Here is a 22,026-nt window from a genome sequence, read left to right as displayed (position 1 = left end):
CAGGCATGAAGTAATCAGGGCCTGCACCAGTGTGGTGGCCGTTTCAAAGGAGAGGATGGAGCATATACCAATGATGTTTTAAAGGTAGAATCAACAGGTTTTGGCAGCTGATTGGATGTGGGGGGTGAGATAGAGGATTCTAGGATGTCACCTAGATTTTAAGCATGGGTGGCTAGGGGGATGTTGGTACCCTTGACAATATTATAGAAGTTAGGAAGAAGGGTGAGTTTGGGGGAAAAGACAACAAATTCTGTTTTGGACACATTGAGTTTAAGATGTCTATAGGACCTGCAGTTTGAGATGTCTAGTAGGCTCTCTGAGATTGGAGATTGAGAGAGAGTAGGGACTGGATCAGTAGATTTGAGAATCATCAGTGATGATAATTGAATGCATTGGAAATTATGAACTCACCAAATGAAATAGTATAGAGGGAGAAGAGAAGATGGTCCAGGACAGAGCCATGGTGGCTTGAGCTGAAAGAAGATCCAGCAAAGGAGATTGTGAAGGAAGAATCAAAAAGATAGGAGGAAAATCAGGAGAGAGTAATGCCATAAAAATCTAGAGAGTATCAAAGTGAAGAGAGTGATGGAATCAGAGGCTAAAGGAAGGATGTCAAGAAGGATGAGGATCGAGGAAAGGCCTTTAAGAGATCATTGGTAATTTGAAAAGAGCAGTTTCAGTTGAATGATGAGGTCAGAGGACAAACTGTAGAGTTATTAAGAGGGATGCAAAGACAAATAAGGTAGTTCCTGTCCAGAAGGAGGTTGTGTTCTGCTAGGGTAGATTAAAAAAATGTTCAAAGGTTAGTAAATATGAAAACCTACAAAATAATACAACGTAATTTCAGGAGAGGGGAGAGAGCAATCAGGAAAGACTTTGTTTAGGAAGAGATGGCGCCTGAGCAGAGACTTGATTCCAGCGCTGGGATGCTAAAAATCAGAAGAGTCAAAGGCTGTGCACTTTAGAAATGGAAGATAACCTGTGTAAAAACACCTTGCTGGGAGATGGATAATAGACACGGCAACGGGAATGGGAAGAGCAAATTCTTGAGATTATAGTAGAATCAGTCTGGAATGATGGCCTGGGGGAAGACTGTGAAGGGCTTTAAGCGACAGAGGTGTTTGTATGTTATCCTGGAAGCAGTCATCAGTCTGATGTTTCTTGATTAGGGGAGTGAGGCGGTTAGGCCTGTGCTTTATTTTGGCAGCTCTGAGGAAGAGAGGGGGAGAGATTAGTTATTATTAGTTATAATTAGGAGGCTATCCAGGAGAGGGTGATGAGGACTTGAAAAGGGGCAAAAGTGGGAGTTGATGTGAAAGTGAAATTGTTAACTGTGGCTCCAGGGTCATTTAACTGATTAACTGGAAGATTGGTAGTTCTTCTATCTGAAATAGGAAAGTCAGGAGGGGAAGTGTGGGTTTGGGGGAAATATACTGAATTTTATTTTAGACATTTTAAGTTTGAGTCATTTTGGGGACAATAAGGTAGAGAAGTTCAGTAGACTGTGGGGGATAAAAGGACTGGAGCTCAAGAGAGAGATAAAGGCTGTGTTTTAATCTTGGAGTTATTTGAATCGAAATTATAATTTGACCCATGGAACTGATGAAATAGCTGGGTTTTTTTTTCTTATATCTGGCCCAAATTTTTTGCTCTAACTCCCTCCCATTGCTTTGTTTTTGCCCTCTGTGTCCAAGCAAAATAAGTCTTATCCCCTTTCCACATGAAAGAAAGCCCTTTAAATACAGGACAGCTATCACCTAAGTCTTCTCTTTCCTATCCTAAGCATCCCCAGTTCCTTTGAATAATCTTCATCTAACATAGTTCCCAATTCTCTCACCATCCTCATTGCTTTCCAGCAAGAGAAGCAATAGGAAGCTGTCTAGCATCCTTCCTTAAATTCAGTACATCGTACTCTAGCTATGATCTACCTAGTCGACCTTGGACAAATCACTTAAAATTTGTGGGTCTTAGTTTCCTCGTTTATAAGATGAAAGGCTTGATTAGATGATGTCCAAGGTTTCTCCCAATTAACTACTTCTATGAGCTCTTCTGTGAGGGCCAAGTCTGCTACATTGTACAGCCGTGTAGCTATGTCAGCAGTATAGCTGTGTAACTACTTTGGCAGTATAGCTACGAAGCTACGTTGGGCAGTACAGCTGTGTAACTATGTTGGCAGTACAGCTGTGTAGTATGTCAGCAGTACAGCTGTGTGGTCTGAGTAAGAATGGGAATTTCTACCAGAACACTGTCGTAAGAATCTATTATGAAAACAGATGAGAATAGAAACCTAGGAAGAAGCTGGTGGGTTATGAAAACTGTATATGGTCTAGGGGGTAGACAGGGAGGCTGAACAGAAGAGGAAGATGGTTCATTGTATTATGATCATTACAGTTGTTGAGTTAAATCTTACCTGTATAAATAATAATAATAATAATACCTGATGTTTAGAAACCTTTATAGTTTCAAAGTGTTGTACATGCACAGTGGTCTTTGGTGCTCTCACCTGTCAGTTTCTCTGTGACTATCTTCTTAACAGGAAAGCACTTTTTGAGTCTTAAAGTACTGTATAATTATGAATTGTTGTTGTCTAATGTGATTACATCTTTAGAGCCTTTCTCCCAAACAGGTTCCAGGTACCTTAGTAGTTTGTGCTCCTAGATGTTCCATGAAGAGATTTGAAGTTTCTGGGGTTGCCCACCACCCTTTGTTTCGCTCCCAGTTTTTATGTGTAGTCTTACGTGTGGGGGGGTGGTGCACATGTGGGAAGAGATGATTCTTGGGTCTTCACCTCTCCATCCCCAGTGGGTATTGGGTGGTTGACAGGTTGCACTGTTATAGCAGGCCTCTTGTCTGGTGAGTGAACTCAACTCAACTGCTAGGATAGCTGGGGACTAAGGTGGGGGGAGGGGGGAGGCACAGGATTTAGAGGCAAAGTTAGTTTGTTAAGGTAGCATGAGGTAGTAAATAGTGTTAGACTTGGAGTTAGGAAGACCTGGATTTGAATCCTACCTTTGACATTTACTAGTCATATGCCTCTGAACCCTTGAAATCTCTTGGCCTCAAGTTTTCTCATCTATAAAATAAGGAGATTGGACTTGATGACTTCTAAGGTCCCTTAGAACTGTAAATCTATGATCTGCACAATAACTTTATTAGAGATGTTGGCAGCTTCCTTAAATCACACAACTAATTAGTGGAACTAGCTCTATTTTTCCACATTTATGGCTCTTCCTTCATCATGACCTCTGACTGTATCTATCTCTTCTTTAGCCCATTCAACCATTCGTCCTGTTCTAGGTCATGAACATGTGGACTGACTCAGATCAGTCCAATGGCTCAGCTTTAAGATTGGAATAATCCTAAAGGCACTTTTAGACCATCCAGCAAAGAAGTTTACTTGATAGTAGCATGAAAAGTGTGCTTGGAAGAGATACAATATTGGTTCATTTGGATGCAGTCCCCTGCGTCTGTATTTGCCATAATGGTATGGCCAGTCATGAGTGTGGGTCAAGCTTCTCATGCACTAAGTTTTTGTACTTTAGGTGATCAGGAAGCCACATCAGTGGTTTGAACCTTTGCTCTCTGGACCGATGAATTATCGAGAATGATTTTATTGCCTTTAAGCGAAAACTAGGCAGCCTATGTGGCATAGACCTTAGTAAAGGTCATTCCTACCCCAGAGATACTCTGATTAGACTTAGAGATGGATGAGATCTTAGACATTCTCTAGCCCAAAGAGAATGGGCACATAATAGCCCTTCTTATTTCATATTTATAGATGAAGAAACTGAGATCCAAGGAAGTAAAATTACTCGCCAAGGTACACAGAAGGCAGGACTAGGATAGGTCTGCTGGCTCCTTGGGTGGTGCTCTTTAATATGCCACAATGTGCAGGTCACCTGAGGTCTGTTTGATCACCTTTGGATTAGAAGGTGAGAGAGAGAGAGAGAGAGAGAGAGAGAGAGAGAGAGAGAGAGAGAGAGTACGTGCATGTGCATTTCCTTATAAGTAACTGGCAAGAAAAGCTTCTGTACACAAGGTAAGGGGCATATGCTTGTGGCTATCTTAGCTCACTGTGGGGCTTTTCATTATGTAAGGAAGGGAAAGGTAAGGAAGGGAATAAATATTTATATAGTGCCTACTATGTGCCAGGCACTGTGCTAAACACCTTACAATTATTATCTCATTTGATCCTTACAACAGTTCTACAAGATAAGTGCTATTATTATCTTTGTTTTACAGTTGAAAAACTGAGGCACACAGAGGTTAAGTGACTTGCCCAGGATAACACAGGTAGTAAACGTCCGAGGCAGGATTTGAACTCAGATCTTCCTGACTCTAGGTCCAGCTCTCTATCCATTGCCCCACCTAGTTCTTGGTGGGGACAGAGAGGTGAGAGACTGCAAAACTATTGCAGCATGAATCCAACCAGAGGACTATAAATCATGGAACACCAAAATTTCAATAAAAATTACACGTGACCCAAATAGTGATGGAAGAACATATGTTGTGTGTAAGAAGGATGAAGCATATCAGAAAGAATGAATTGCAGGTGAAAAGACATCACCAAGGACAAGTAGGATCAGAAAACAAAATGGGACCATCATAGATCAGTAATTGGTGAGCAGCTTAAATGCTGTAATGATATTTCCCTCTTTTAATCGATCTATGATAACATTTATTCAATTGCTTCTTCCAACCTTGAAAATTACCACTCATCCATGCCATTGCCCTTCCACAACTCTTGTCTCAATCTTCCCAGAAATCTTCCATTAAAAGTCTAGTCCAATATGGTGAGGGTTTTCTGCTGGTTCCCTTAACCATGAAAGAATACCACTAGAGTCAGTATGCTGTGCATGAGTGATCCTGCTTTCTCTATATGACTATCTCACTTCTTTTCTTATGTATCTCTCCAGTGACATCCTTTGTTCCATTTTTTACTTAATTCTTGGTTGGTTATGCATTGCATGACAGCTAGGTGATGCAGTGGATACGGTGGATAGGGGAAGACATCTTCCTAAGTTCAAATTTGGCCTCAGATACTACCTTTGTGACCCTAAGCAAGTCACTGAACCCTGTTTGCCTCCATTTCCTCATCTGTAAAATGAGCTGGAGAAGAAAATAGCAAACCACCCCAGTGTCTTTGGATAACCTCAAATGGAATCATAAAGAGTCAGCCGCAACTGAAAACGACTGAACAACAACAACAAATATGCATTGTAAGCTATTTATGCCTACCATATTTTTCTTGCCCTTTTGGTGACCTCGGCTTTAATTTTTTTAGAGTTGTTAATATTCCATGAATTGCAACCAAGTTTGTTGCTGTATATACCTACTAATTGCACTATTATCCACAAAACAGAACTAGAGGAGGGTTTTCCGAGAGTTGGGCAGCAGATCCTCTGTCAGCCAATAAACTTTTATGTGCTAGTTGTTATGCTTAGTGCTGAAGACACAGATACAAAGAATGAAATGACCCTACTCTCCAAGAGTTTACATTGACTTAGGGAAGAATTGGGGGATGGGGAGAGGCAGTACATTCTGAGATAAATGACTCTCTTTAACCATTGATTGACCTATATACCATAAAGTTCCTGTCTATCCACCAACTGGTTCAGTCAGCTATATTTAGGAATAGGAATGCCAAGTTAGCAAAATATCAGTTTAGCAAACTTCATCTAATCCAGGTGTGTAAGATTAGCAAACCTTACTGTCCTTGAGGTTAATAAGGGAGGGCAGCAATCCAGACCACCCTGTGATTGACTGCTCCCTAAGATTTCCCCTTCCCACTTAGTACCTGTGAATCTGCCTAGCAACAGTGAGACATTGGAGGAGAGACCCAGGAGATCAGGGTATCGAGGCCACCTAGACTCCATGGTGATTGTGTGCCCGTGGATCTGCAAAGTGAGGGAGCCACACACACTTTTACTTGCCTCTGAGTAAGAAATCGTCTAACTCACCATGCTTTGAGTCATTATGCTCCTTCTTCTATCTCCTCATCCATGATTTCCTCATACACACATTTAAGAATAACTCAGGATTGTGCTTGAGGAAACCTTGCCCAGACTAGGGAAGAAGTAGGGTTACATAGGGTAGCTAGGTGGTACAGTGGATAGAGTGCTAGCCCTGGAGTCAAGAGGACCTGAATTCAAATCCAGGCTTAGACACTTACTAGCTGTGTGACCTTGGGCGAGTCATTTAACCCTGTTTGTCTCAGTTCCTCATATCTAAAATGAGCTGGAGAAGGAAATGGCAAATCACTTCAGTATCTTTGCTAAGAAGATGACAAAACAGCTCAACAACAATAAAGGGTTATATAAGTATATACAGAGTGGGGCTCCCTCCACCACCACCGCATCCTTCAAGCTTCAAGCGGAGGCTAGAGAAGGCCCTACCCAACCAGCTGCTGATTTTGTGGGCCATCTCTCCCTCCAGGCTGCCTGGCCCAGCCCCTCTTCACCTCTTACTTCAACTGTCCAAATAGTCTCCAGTCGAGTCCCAACTTTCCCAAAACACAGGTTACACCCTGTCACTACACTCTTCAGGAAACTTCAGTAGTTCCCTAGTGTGATGGGGGATAGTAGAAACTGAATAGCCAGGCATTCAGGGCCTCTCACACTAATGATCTGACTGGACACAACCTCGTGGACCCAGAACGCCCCTCTGCCCAGTATGTTTCAGGCCACCAAATGGAAGCATGTAGTGTAGGAGGTGTTGGGGGAGCACATGGTGCCCTCTGACCAGCAGCATATTGTGATGGTTTTAGGGACCTCTGGCAACAACCTGCATGAGGCAGAGACTGCCCAGGGAGTCAGCATGCCCTCCAAATGCCATAAGAACATCTGGATCAAGAAAGGTAACTTTCTCATTGTGGACCCTATGGAGAAAGAGGAAAAGATAAAGGCCAAATTCTCCTGTGTCCTCTGCAAGGATCATGTCTGTTTTCTGCAAAAGGAGAGACTCTGGCCTGAAGCCTTTTCTAAGGTAGTGGAGAAACAAAGCTACAGCAGAACAGACCTCCTCAGCCAGAACTCCTGAGAAAACCCAGTCTTCCAAGGACGACAGTTCTGAAGATAATTCAGACCTCTTTGTTTACCTAGGAGAGTGAGAAAGAGGCCTGAAACAACAGCTTTCCTTCTAGCTAGAAGTCAAGGTATACCCTGACCCTACGTCCATGGACATAATTAGAGTTGCTCCGTGGATCATCTACTCCCTGGATGGAGATGAGGCAGGGCTTCCATTTTCATCTGAACTCCTACTGTTCCCTGAAAGAGAATTAAACCCCTGGTAGGGTGCATTGACTTGTACCAGTCTGCCTAGTAAAGCCAATCTGACCTTGAAAATAAATGAATGAATGAACGAATAAATGAATGAATGAACAAATGAATGAATATAAAATAGTTAAGCAGGGAGGGCACTGAAATTTAAAGGGATCAGGAAAGTCTTCTGGTAGAAGATGGTGCTTATACTGGATCTTGGAGGAAGAGAATGCTAGGGGGTCAAAGCATAGAAGTTGTGCACTCCAGGCGAGGAGGATGACCAGTGTGAAGGCAATGAATGTCACATGTGAAGAACAGAGAAAAGGACTGGGTTGCAGAGTATGGGGCGGGGGTGCGGGGAGCAATACACAGTGAGGTTGGAGACAGTTTGTGAAGAGCTTTAAAAGTTAAACAGGAGCGTTTATATTTTTTTCCTAAAGGCATTTGGGAGCCACTGGAGTTTATTTAATAGAGAAATAACATAATCAGATCTGTGCTTAACGAAAATCATTTTGGCAGCTGTGAGGAGAATCGACTAGAATATGAGAAGAACTTGAACCAGAGAAACCAGCCTTCTCTATGGAAGAGTTATGGAAAGGTAGACATGAGTAGGTTGTAATCAGCACGGGTGCAGGGAGCATTCACCATGCAGAGATCATGGAATCATCACTGTAGTTATCCCTCCCACATCCCGACTTTCCCCATTGCAGTTTGGATATATCTCGGGTCAGCAGAAGAAATTAAATCAAAATTTTGAGGAGTTTAATGGAAGCCACAGACAACACGCAAAGCCAGCAGACGACACAGAAGAATGACCAAATACTTAACCCAAACTTTACAATAAGGTACTGTAAACACCCCATAAAAGTAAAAGAAAAAGAAAAAATTCAGACTTCTTCTCTGGTACAAAGGGAGGGCCAAAAACTTTTATGTGGATTTTCTAGATCACAAGGGTGCTGTGCCCCTAAACCCCGTGATATGGAAGGAATAACTGTCAAATCAAATACACTCAGCAGATGTATCCTCAATGAATGAGAGTTTTGATTAGAGCAAGAGAAGGGAAGGAAAGAGACAAGCAGACATAGTTTGGGGGTTCCTCTCTTGACCTTCCTCTTAGTCGTACCCTGAAGTACTTCCCTCTGAGTAATAAATAAGCACTTTTCTGTTTGGAAAATGCCTTCCTCCTTATGGATGCCCGTAGTTTCTCGTATTCTGCAAGGACCTCTAAAACCTATCCTTGGAAAATGTAAAGGGCCCCCTCTTATAGAAAAAGATTTAGCATGAACTAAATGTTAGGCTGTAATTATCACCAGAAAGTTTCCATTCCTTGTCATTTTTAAATTTTAGAAAGTTAAAAATATTTTTCAGTTTTATTTTAAAATCAGTTTAAAGACTTTGGCCTTATGTAACAGGAATCTTCAGTGTAGAACACTTAAGAGTAGCATAATACTATTATTACCTGAAAAGACCATGCTAGTAAATTCTTATATCTACAAATTTAAGGAGGGTATTTATGTCTTGGCATAATGAGAGAACTCATTCTCCTGCCCCTAAGCCCATTTGATGTGATCACTGAAATAGATAACAAAGGGTTAATGTGTAAAAGAAGTACAAACACATATCTGTAGCCTTTTATCCTTTTGTGAAGTGCGAAGGGGTTCTCCCAGATACAATGAAAAGGGTAGCTGATCATTGACTGGGGTCAAGATTGACAATAGTTCACATGGTCTTTAAAATGCTAAACTAAACTTGCCAGCCTCAGAAACATTGAGACAAGCATGAAACATGAGAACCTCAGGGCGAATCTTCAAAATGCATGGTCGCAGGCAGCAGAGACGAGGACCCACCATGGATTCAAGGTTGGAAGCTGAGCTGACAAAAAGAGCTGGAAGTAGACCCAGTGGTCTGGAGGATGCTGTTATCTCCAGGACTCTTGGGCTTCCCTGCCTGTAGGTGGCAGTTAGTGGTGGGAACTGTGGGGCGCTTCTCCAGAAGGGTTGCTCCCCTCTGGGATGCCTCTGTGGAGTAGTCTGGTCAGGGGGCAGAAGAGAGCGCATAGAAGAAACATGTGACCGAAGTACATGAATGAAGAAGCACACAAGGAGAGACCACAGGCGATCATGGCACGCAATCAGTTAATCAGCAGACATTTTTTAAGTCGGTAATAGTGCCGGGTATTATGCTAAGGTATACAAAGACAAAAGTAAAACTCTGCCTCATAGACTCATAGACTACATAGACTGAAAGCTGGAAGGGACCTCAAGGCATCAAGTGTGTAACACCTTCATTTACAAATGAGGAAACTGAGGCACCAAGAAGTTAAGTGATTTGTTCAAAGTCACACAGGCAATAAGAGTCAGAATTAAGATTAGAGCCCCCATCCTCTGATTCCAAATCCCATTCCCTTTCTCCTATACTACAGGCCTCCTCTTGCTGTCGAAGAGTTTGTATTCTAATGGGAGACACACTGTGCATACATATATAATATACACAAAGGGGCTAGTAGCAGAGAGGATAGGCCAGTATAGCTGCATCACAGAATGTCAGGAGGGAAGTAATGTGTAAAAAGATTTGAAAGGTGCGAAGGGGTTAGATCATGAAGAGAATTAAATGCCAAATGGAGGCGTTTGTGTTGATTCTAGAGGCAATAGGCAGTCCCTAGAGTTTGGGGTGGGTAGAGTGATATGATCAGACCTGCCACATAGGAAAATAACTTTGGTGACTGTGTGGAAGATGGAATTGGAGTGGAGATAGAGGCTTGAGCCAGGGAGACCAAATTGTGATTGCAATAGTCCAGAAGGGATGAGGGTCTGGACAAGGGTGGTTGCAATGTGAATATTCAAAATATGGAGAGATTGAAGGATTTGGCAAGTGATTAGATATCATGTTAAGGTGAGTGAGAGTGAGAAGCTGGCGATTTCCTGAGGTTGCAAATCTAGGTGACTGGAAGAATGGTGGTGCCCATGATAACAATAGGAAAGTTTAAAAGAGGGGTCATGGGGAAAGGGGGGAGGGGAGAAAAAAAAGAGGGGTGGTGGGGAAGAAAAGAGAATGAGTTCACTTTTGGACATGCAGGAAGTCCAGATGAAAATGTCTATTACACAGTTTGGGACAGGACTGGAACATATGAGGGAGACTTAGGCTAGCTATAGAGTTCTGGGAGTCCTCTGCCTTGGGTGGAGCCCGCCGGGAGATTGAGAATAATCAGTTAAAGAGTCAGGAGGAGAACCAGGAGAGGGCTATGTCCCAAAAACCCAGAGAGAAGAATGTACAGAAGGAGATGGTGATCAGTGATGTCAAACACTACAGAGAGGGTAAAGACTGTGAGGACTAAGAAGAGACTGTTAAATTTGGCAAATAAGAGATTATTATGATGAGAGAAGAATGTTAGTTGATTGATAAGTTCGGAAGCAAACATTCCAGGGGATTTAGAAAAGTGAGAGGACGGGAAGTGGAGACTGCGTGTAAGTGGTTTTTTTGCAGGGCAGGGACATTTCAGCATGTTTGTAGGCAAGGAAGGAACCAGTAGAAAGGGAAGTAATGAAAATTAGAGAGAAAAGGGGGATGAAAGTTGAAGCAATGTGTTGGATAAGGTGGGAGGGGGTGGGATCAAGGGTGCATGTGGAAGATACGTTCCAGATACATGAATAAAGGAAAATATGGTCGGGGTAAAGCTGAGGGCTTGTGAAATGAAGAGGAAAGGAGAAGAGGAAGTTTTAAAATTTTTTTTCAGTGAAGTATGATGTAAAGGTCTCACTGAAGAAAGTGTTGGGAGGAGATACTGTTGGAAACTGGAGCAGACAAGGTTTTGAATACCCTTTATGAGGGGCAGCTAGGTGGTGCAGTGGATAGAGCATCGGCCCTGGAGTAAAGAGGACCTAAGTTCAAATCCAGCCTCAGACCATACACTTGACACTTACTAGCTGTGTGACCTTGGGCAAGTCACTTAACCCCAATTACCTCCCCCCAAAAAAAACACTGAATACCCCTTGTGTATTCAAGGGTAGAGAATCACTTAGTAAGTAATCAATAAACATTTATTCAGCACCTACTATGTGCCAGGCACTGTGAACATTAAGTGCCTCCTAGTGGCATAGTAGAAAGAGCCTTGGGCCTCAAGTCAGGAAGACCTGAATTCAAATTCGACCTCAGACACTTACTAGCTATGTAACTCTGGGCAAGTTATTTAACTTCTATTTACCTCAATTTCCTCATCTATAAAATGGGGATAATAATAGTACCTACTTCCAAGAGTTGTGAGGATAAAAAAAGATAATAATTTTAAAGCTTTTAACACAGTGCCTGGCATATTGCAAGTGATATATAAATGTTAGCCATTATCATTTGATCCTCACAACAGCCCTGCGAGATTGATGCTCTTAACGTTTCCATTTTACAGTTGAAGAAACTGAAGCAGACAGGTTAAGTGACTTGCCCAAGGTCATAGCTAGGATGTGTCTGAGGCCAGACTTGAACTTGGGTCTTTCTGACTTCAACTTCAGCCCTCTTTGCACTATGGTGCTTCATAAATGCTGTCCGTGTTCACTTACTTCTTCCTTGGTGTGGCCTAAGCCTCCATTTTGAGTGGGCCGAATGAATATTGACTAATGCTGAGTCCTCTTCCACGGGCCTGGGATTCTGCAGCTGACATTTCAGATAGTCTTCTTTCCAATTTCTGCTTCCTCTAGGTCCTTTGCTATTGTTCTGTTTTCTGCCCTTACTAATGCAATCTCAACAGACTATGTCTGATTTCTGAAAAATGGCCCATTTGCTTAGTACCCACAGGTTCATCACCAGTTTGCTGGCTGCTAGATGATGAATTCTTTAAGAAAAAAATTAAGGGGGCATCTAGGGGGCACAATGGATAGAGCACGGGCCCCGGAGTCAGGAGGACCTGAGTTCAAATCCAGCCTCAGACACATAATACTAGCTATGTGATTGGGCAAGTCACTTAACCCCAATTGTCCTCATCAGAAAAAAAAAAAATTAAGAAAAAAATTTACAAAATGGCCATCAGTCATGTGTGGTCTGGTCCTTTTCTACTTCTTCAAATCAAATAAGATAATATTTGTAAATCACATAGCACAATGCCTAGCACCTAGTAGGTACCTAATAAATGCTTGTTCCCTCTCCTTCCCAATGCCTTTCAGTAGTGACAGTGGCAGAAAAGGGGGTAGCGGGTGGTTATAATCACACTATTTTTACACTGTATATAAATATGAATTTAACTGGTTATAACTTAAATGTTAAGTCCTTATCCAATGACCCACGAATAGGCACACTACTTGAGGAACTGAGTAATATCTGTAATTTGCATTCTTACTATAAATGATTAAATTAGAATACTAAAGGAAGTTGTAGCTGAATGGAAAGGTGCCTCACAGCCTCTCCTTGTAGAAGCTAATGAAGGAGTTGGAATTGTTTTATTGTGCATTCCAAGACAGCAAGAAGTATAATGTCATGGAATACTAGGTCTCCAGTTCTTCATTGCCCAGGATGAGCATAAGCAGAAAGGTTACCATGAAAATAAAACAAAGTCCATCAATGTAAATTATCGTCATTTCTACAGGAAGTTTAACTACTGTAAATCGGTTGCCATTAAAAAAAAAACAACACAACAGGCCAAAACAGTCTCAATTAGCAATTGTCTTATCTTCTTGCTAAGTAAAGCGATGGCAGTCAGGTGCAAGAGTGGTTTAGGATATAAACTTGTTTGTAAAAAAATCTTATAGAGGAGGATAGTGAAAGATTATAAGCAATAGAACCTCATAAAACAACAGAGAAACAATAGAGATAAAAACCCATGTATAGGATACTTGGCTATTAAGCCAGATCTTCCTGGCAGAATTTAAGCAGGAAACTGGAAGGACAGCAAAAAGATGAGAAAAATGGAAAAGGTCTATTAAAATTAAAATTCGTATAGCAAACTATTTTCTCCACCAGTGCTAAGTGGAGCTTCCACAGTTGGACTCTTAATGTCATGGTTAATATATAAGGAAGTAGAAATGACACTGAAGAAAACACAAAGTAGGAAGAGCTGCAAAATGAGACCACGTAGCTGTGGAGGATCCTAATCCATGGTGCGAGTGACAGAGTTTTAAGGCATTGGACAATAGGTTTAATAATGATATCTGAAACAGAATTTATAAAGTTATCTGAAAGAGGGAAAAAATCACCAATACTGATACCGGAGGTGCAGAATGAGACACACATTTATAAGTATGGCTAATGTGTGGATTTATTTTGCTTGACTAGACTTATTTGTTACAAAGGAGGGCTGCTATTGGGAGAGGAGACTTACTTGGTGGTTAGTGATAGTAAGACAAAAATGAAAATGTTACATAAAAGAGAAGGAAGTTCAGAAGGTAACATGGATAAAGCAGGACAGTTTTATTACTTCTGTGTTAAATTTAATATATACTTTAAAAACTGTATGTAACATAAGTTCACAATCTTTTCTATTCTTTATATATTAAAATGTTCATTTTTAATATATAAGTTCATAATAAAGAACTTTTATTTTTTTTAATTCTGTAGTATTTATTTTTAAAAATCAGTCACACATCACTTTCCAGCCAGACTATATATAACACATAAATCTTTTCCTTCATTTGTATTTCAGTACCGTTTTAAGAACAGGTGGACACAAAAGGACTTCTGTATCTTGTATTCCAAGTCTAGGTTAAGGTTGTACTTATGATGGATTCTGAATACATATGAAATTTGTTAACCCCATTTTCATGCTGTTCTTAAAACTAAATAAAAAAATCAGCTCTTCCTTTTATGTTGCTTCTTCCATATATTTTCCACAATCTTATTGGCTCTTTGTAATTCTACTCTCATTTCAACAATTCTTTTTCAAATTCATATCCTCTAGCTTTCACCCCAGACCACTTTCTCATAAAACATTTTGGTTCATTGTTTCTCTTGCTTAATTTGCAGGATGCTCTCTTCCTCTATTCATTTGTCCTACTCATTTACAGTAATGTCCATTTAGTTGCTTCATAGCCTGCATATTCTCCATATCCTTATTTATAACTTGATTTCCAATTTCAGTTACTTGCTTTTTCAAATATCTCATGTGCCAGAGCTAAAGCCCAGAATCAAGGACTGCTCCTTTCACTATTAGATGATACAGACTTGGGGCTATAGTGAAACTTTCTGACCCAACCCAATTTATAACAAAATGAATGTTTATAATAAATATTATAAAAGGAATCCCAGCTAGGAGCTGTACCAAGGAGTTCATAGCATGAAACTGCCTTATAGCAAGGGCAAAGTCCTCTTGGCATTTCAGTAACTAAATCTCTTTAGATCTGAATTCCAACCAAAAAAACCAATTTTTGTTGGATTCATCTCTAAAATGAATCACATTAAAAAGCCAAACGCCAATGTACATTAAAAAAAAAAAGTCCACTGTAATCATTAAAAAGAATTCCAGTAAGGACAGCTAGGTGGCGCAGTGGATAGAGCACCGGCCCTGAAGTCAGGAGGACCTGAGTTCAAATGCGACCTCAGACCAAACACTTAACATACTAGCTGTGTGACCTTGGGTAAGTCACTCAACCCTGATTGCTTCACTTAAAAAAAAAAAAGAATTCCAGTAAAACAGATTTAAAAATCATACTTCATTCATCTAACCTTTTTTCTTTCCATTTTCTTTTTTGCTTAAAAAAAATCTTTTTTTAAAGTCATGTTGATGTGAGCCAATTACATGCATTTTTAAAAATAGAAAAGAAAAAATAAAGTTTGATAGAAGATACATTCGAGGGTCACATACAAATTCTAGTTTAAAGAACACTTTTAAAATCACTTATTATTACTACCAAAAAAAAGTGATCAAAGAAATATTAGCTACCAACTCATATATTAACTTTCCTATCTCTACAAATCCTTAGGAGAATAATCTACCCATATATTAAGGACATCCTTAATTGAAGGAAGGTATGAGAAGGGAAGAAGTAGGTATTCACAAATGATATGCTACATCATACCACATTTTTGTAGTCACGTGTAATTTACTGAAAAGTGTAGAGAAAACAAGATCCCACTGTTGAACCAAATGCTACTTAAGGTACCTCTCTATATGTGTATTAAAAACATATAAGATTATTTGAAAGATGCAACAACTATAATAATTTCACTTAAATATTAAAATGAATGTTTTATTAATATCAACTTTATTATTAATATTATGTTTCAATCAATTAATATCAGATGGTTATTATTAATATCAACTGAAGAATAATACTGAAAGATGTATGCTTGGCACAGGTTTTGCCATTCTCATGGAGAATGTCCAGCTCAGAGTTCATATGGAAGAGATGTTTCCCCATTCATTGTAAGATCTTCCAGATGCTTCTGTTTTCATGTGACATCCTGGTCATCTCCTTGAACTCTAGAATACTGTAAGCTTCATAAATGAGATCCATAATCACTCAAAGGAGTTTAGTCTCTTGGGCAAAGGAAAAAACAAGCATATAAAGAATGTCAGGACCATGATATGCAACTGAATGCACAGCTCACAGAGTTTCATCAAAACATGCATCTTGGGTTGTCATTGTGGACAGACAGTGAATTAAGCCTGGAACAGAACTGGAAGATGGAAACAGGCTGGGTTGCTTTTGTTTATGTCGTCTTAACTTTGCTAGTCTCCCAATTCATAAATATCCTCAATCCCCATGATCTATCTGCAGCTTTATTCCGTTCCATTCCATGACCCATTCTTTCATAGTGACGGGTCATATCCTTGTTCTCACCATCAGCTATATATATGTTCTTGGTCCAAGATCTAGAACTCTGAAATTTTGTCTATTTGACCACAGGCTCTGATCCTTCCTTCTCTTCTTGTGCATTAATTTTCCTAAAACTATTTTTCATCCTTACCAAAATCTCTAGTCATTCGTGCCTCCCTCTTCGACCAGTCCATCACCCCTACTTCAGCTTCACTTCCTATTGTAATCTTGACCTTATAATTAACTAGTGCGTTTGCTGAACTTTTAAATTTCTTCCCCAGTGTACTTCTTGGACTACTTGGACCCTGCCAAATGCCAACCGTGGTTTATCCCCATCATCCACACAACTGTGACAACTAGTTCCAATATAAATCTATGTTATCTAATGTCAGCTGGGCCTCCTTGGTGCATGACAATTCTTTTATTCTCCTCTAATTGACTTTTTAAAAAATTAGACATATGATTTCATCAGTGCAAGTAGTTACCTACCCTGAGGAACTGCCTCTACCAATGCACGTAGCACCTATTTGGCAACTTTAGATGAAATGTTAAGTTATGTGTCAAGAGATAGAACTTGAACCCAGATCTTCCTAACTTCCAGACTAGCTTGCCTCTCTTGACTTTTTATCGCTTTCCATGTAGCAGTTGTACCAAACTTCTTCTCCTCTGCTCAAGGCTTGATTCTCCTTTTCTCAATTAAAGACCTTTCTTCTTTCTTCTCTCTCCCTCCCAGTCGTGAAATACCTCTTCTCACTAATTCTATACCTCAAAATCCCCTCCGTATTATATCACCAATCTTTCCTCTTTTGATCTGGTCTTTGAAGAAGGTCGTTCTTGCCAAGGACAACACCTCTATTTGTGGCCTTGACGCCATCCCCTCCCATCTCCAGGAATCATCTTCAGATTGACCTGACCGCCTGGCTACTTCCATGTTGTCAAACACATGTCCAAATTTCCTCTGTCCACAAACTTGATTTGCAGTGTCCTCATTCCTTATATTGATACTGCATCTCCCTTTCACAGGCACACTCCTAGAAAAAGCCACCTACACTCATTATTACAATAGTAATAATTATAGTTAGCATTTATTTAGCTCCTACTATGTGCCAGGCACTCTGGTCTTCACTTTACAAATATTTTGCTATTTGATTCTCACAGCAACCCTGGGAGGTAGGTGCTATTATTTTGTTAGCAGACAAAGCTAAGTGACTTGCCCAAGATCACACAATAAGTGTCTAAGGTAGAATCTGAATAAGAGCCTTCTTGAGTCTAGGCCCAGCATACCATTTACCATGCCAACTAACTGTCTCAATTTTCGTTCTTCCCAATCAGTTTTTAAAAAATTGTATTTTTAATTTAAGGAATAAAACAAGCATTTCCATAACATAGTGCAATGAAGAAAGATGATTATACATGAAACTACAAATCTACTATGCACAACTTGCTATTGCTTTCAAATATACAACAAAATTATCATGTAAATTTCTTTTTTTTTCTTCCCATCTCCCCTGCCCTAGAGAAGGCTACCATTATTCTATAGATACTTCTGTTTATCAATTCTTTCTCTGGATATAAAGTCTTTCTTTATATGTCCTTTATAGTTAATTTGGGTATTTATAATAGACAAAATAACTGCTCAAAGTCATTCTTAAAACAATATTGCTATTACTGTATACAATGTTCTCTTGGTTCTGCTCATTTTGCTCATTAGTTCATGTTCCATGTTTTTCTAAAATCGTTGAGCTCATTATTTCTTCCAACAGAGTGGTATTTCATCAAAATCATCTATCACAACTTGTTCAGCCATTCCCCAACTGATTCTCAGTCACTTTTCAACCGCTTTCCGTCTTGTTTCTGGCCTCAACACTTTCCAGTTTTATCAGTAACCTCTTAATTGTGAAAACTACTGGCATTTTCTTAGTCTCCCATGAAGCCCTTAACGACCTCACTGCAGCATTTGACCATACTGGAACCTTTACTTCTAGAAACTGTGTCCCCCTGTATTTTCCTTTTTTAAAATTTTTTTAAAAAATTAATATCTTTGGTTTTTATTTCATTTCACTTCCAAATACATCCTCTTTTCCTTAGGCACCCATCCCTCCCTTGCAACAGAGGTTTTTTTTTTTTCTTTTCTTTTTTTTTTGGTGAGGTAGGTTTGGTTAAGTGACTTGCCTAGGGTCACACAGCTAGGAAGTGTGAAGTATGTGAGGTCGCATTTGAACTCAGGTCCTCCTGACTCCAGGGCCCGTGCTCTACCCACTGCTCCACCTAGCTGCCCCCAAGTTGTTGTTGTTGCTGTTGTTGTTGTCTTGTTTTTTGTTTTTTAAGAAATAAAAGCAGTCCAGCAAAACCAACCAACATATCCATTAAGTCTGATGACATATGCAGTATTTCATATCCATTTTCCCCCATTTCTGCAAAGGAAAGAGAATGGCAAATTTTCTAAGTTCTCCTATAGGACCAAACTTTTTTTTTTTTTTTGATTAAACTTTTTGGTTATTATAATTCTACAATGTTCAGGGTATTTTGTTGTTATTCTTTTCCACTTGTCATCTTGTGTATTGTTTTCCTGATTTTGTTACTTTATTCTGCATTGGTTCGTGTAAGGTTCTCCAAGCTCATCTAAGTTCATTATTTATCATTTCATATCATGCAGTAATCTTCCCTTATTTTCGTGTACCACAGTTTGTCAGGCCTTTCGTTCACTGATGGGCATTTAGGTTGTTTCCAGTTCTTTTTTTTTTTTTTTTAAGTGAGGCAGTTGGGGTTAAGTGACTTGCCCAAAGTCATACAGCTAGTGAGTGTTGTGTGTGTGAGGCTGCACTTGAACTCAGATCTTCCTCACTCAAGGGCCGGTGCTCCATCCACTGTGCCACCTAGCTGCCCCTACAATTCTTTGCTACCACCAAAAAAAAAAAAATGCTACTCTGAATATGTTGTTGTATATGGAAACTTTCTTTCTGTGCTTAACCTCTGGTGGGACCCTCTCCTTGATTTTTCTCTTACTTATCTGATTGTTCCTTCTTGTCTCCTTTGCTGGGTCAATCACTCAGTCATTCAGCAAACATTTATCAAGTACCTTGTATGGTCTAGGCCAGGGGCAGAGAACCTGTGGCCTTGAGGCCACATGTGGCCCTCTAGGTCCTCAAGTGCAGCCCTTTGACTGAATCCAAATTTCATATAATAATAATAATACATATAGTAATAATAACCCATAATAAAAGGGTTTGTTCTGTAATACTTGGACTCAGTCAGGGGCAGCTAGGTGGCACAGTGGATAGAGCACTAGCCCTGGAGTCAGGAGGATCTGAGTTGAAATCCGGCCTCAAGACACATAATACTTCCTAGCTGTGTGACTCTGGGCAAGTCACTTAACCCCAATTGCCTCACTAAAGAAAAAAAAAACCTGAACTCAGTCAAAAGGTTGCACCCAAGGACCGAGAAAGCTACATGTGGCCTGGAGCTCACAGGTTCCCCACCCCTGGTCTAGGCACTGTGCTAGGTGCTGGGGATACTTTGACAAAAAACAAAGTCCCTTCCTTCATGGAGTTTGCATTCTATTGGAAAAGATAACATGGGCATGTGTGTGTGTGTGTGTGTGTGTGTGTGTGTGTGTGTGTGTATGCATGCACAATAAATACAAGGTCAGTTTTGCAGGAAGAGGGCACTAGAAGCTGGGGAAATCAGTAAAGGAAATTCTTAGTGGTGTAGGTGAGGTGAAAATATATTCCAGGCATGGGAGATAGACAGTGCAGAGACAGACATGGAGTTAGGAGGTGGAGTGTCGTATGTGACTAAATTATGAACTCCTTGAAGGCAAGGGCTAACTTTTGCCTCTTTTTGTACCCCCAACTCTTAGCATAGTATCTAACATAGCAGGTGCTTAATACATACATATACACATATATTTAGACATACACACATATACATATATAAAATAAATGACTGACATATATACACACATATATGCAGATAGACAGACAGATAGATAGAAAGATAGATAAAGCAGCGAGGTGACACAGTGGCTAGAGTGCTGGGCCTAGAGTGAGGAAGGCTCATCTTCCTGAGTTCAAATCTGGCCTCAGACACTTACTAGCTGTGTGACCCTGGGCAAATCACTTCACCTTGTTTGCCTTAGTTTCCTCATCTATAAAATGAGTTGGAGAAGGAAATAGCAAACCACTTCAGTATCCTTGCCAAGAAAACCTCAAATGGGGTCATAAGGAGTTGGACACGAACAAAATGACTGAACAACAACGTAATATTTATACATACATATCACATTATATATAAGTATATACATACACACACATATACATGTGAGCGTGTGTGTGTGTGTGTGTGTGTGTAATAAATTACTAACTTTGAGGAGCAGCATGAAGTTCAGTTTGGCTAGACCAGGGGTGGAGAATCTGGGCTAGAGAGTAGAATGTGGGAAAGAGATGATATATAATATAGTATGAGGGAATTGGTTTCTATTCCACACATCTAGTTTATGCAGTCATGGAAAGTTAGGGGCAAATAACAGAGGTAATAAGGTGTTGAAGTGTTAAATAAAATGCTCGGTCTTATCTGTACCCTGCTTCCTATTTATGAAGTGTAATGAAATTTCCCTAATGTGAAATGGAAGAGCAACTTGGCTTGCTAGCCCTAGAGGTGGTTGAGGAAGGATGCAACTTAGAGAAGAGAGCTAACCATGTATTCAAAAGAGAATTGGTCCTGGCCCTCAGGAGGCCAGATGAGGAGAGGATCATGCTCAGGGATTGCCTCAAAGATGCTGTACCCAGGGAGCGAGCAGCATGAGAAGGGAAAGACTATCAGGTCCTACAGTATGGGAAGCATAAGTTGCTTTGGCCACATATGTTTTCTATGTATTTTCTTCCCTACCAGCGTAGCTTTAAGCTAATTGCATCCATTGACTGACTCTTAAAGGGAAGTACTCTGATGGGCGTTCAAGTTTTAGGAGGGATGACCCCACAGAGTGTGGCTGGGACTAATCTGTGAATGCAATTTTGAGTTGAGGGGTTAGCCCCAGAGAGGGTTGGAAAAGCAGGTTGGGGCCAGTTTGTGAAGAGCTTTAACAGCTAAGAAGAGAAGCTTATAATTGATTTTAAAAGCAGTTAGAGTATTTTGAATTATTGACGTGGACAGAGGAGAAATGCTACCTCATTATCAGATACTGGAGTAAAGAAGAGAGTGGGAGAGGGGCAGCTGGGTGCCACAATGGATAAAGCACCTGCCCTGGAGTCAGGAGGATCTGAGTTCAAATGCAGCTTCAGACACATAACACTCACTAGCTGTGTGACTCTGGGCAAGTCATTTAACCTCAATTGCCTCATCAAAAAAAAAAAAAAGAAGAAGAAGAAGAAGACAGTGGGCTCCATTTTCTCAGTAATGGATGAAATGAGGTCTTCAGTTGAGATGGTGTGGGATGTTTGAAGATTGAAGAGAAGGTTGGAAATAGCCTCTGTAGGGACTGGAATAGGGAATCACTTAAGGAGGAGTAAAATAATTGCCTTGTTGCCGTGAGGGCTCTGTTAAAGTTAAATAGGATAATTTGTAGTGCAACCCCATCAGCTCATTGCCTGACTTTCTCCACGTCCATTTAGGAGCACATGAATAGTAGCAAAGAAGGTGGATGGTGGGGCTAATCCAGGGCTGAGGTTTGGCAAAGCGTGAACAGTGACAGGACCAGAAAGAACTTAGGGATGGGGGGTAGCTGAACACTTTAACTATAGGGTTGAGATTGGGAAGGGATGGAAATGAAGTCGGAGCAGGGATAATGGAATGAGAAAGTACTGAGGGGTGGGGGGATTGGACGTCTTAGTGAGAATGAAGAATACATTTATGAAGGGTAAAGCACAGGGAGAAATGGAGTGATATAGGCAGCTAGGTAGCACAGTGTTGGGCCTGGAGTCAGGAAGGCCAAATTTCAAATAGCTTTGTGACTTTGTTTTGTTTTTTTTTGGTGGGGGCAGTTGGAGTTAAGTGACTTGCCCAGAGTCACACAGCTAGTAAGTGTCAAGTGTTTG

At 40.4% G+C, this 22,026-nt stretch overlaps 1 protein-coding gene and 1 pseudogene across 1 annotated transcript in view; both read left to right on the top strand.

The window, feature by feature from the left end:
* Positions 1–22,026, top strand: part of BID (BH3 interacting domain death agonist) — a 51,219-nt gene that overhangs the window by 7,441 nt on the left and 21,752 nt on the right. The window lies entirely within an intron of this gene.
* Positions 6,673–8,074, top strand: LOC114039553 (annotated as a pseudogene).

This window comes from Vombatus ursinus, unplaced genomic scaffold (assembly GCF_900497805.2).
Source record: "Vombatus ursinus unplaced genomic scaffold, bare-nosed wombat genome assembly UNPS02012082.1, whole genome shotgun sequence".
NCBI lineage: Eukaryota > Metazoa > Chordata > Mammalia > Diprotodontia > Vombatidae > Vombatus > Vombatus ursinus.
The sequence above is the reverse complement of the archived record's forward strand: the minus strand, read 5'-3'. Positions and strand labels throughout refer to the sequence as shown.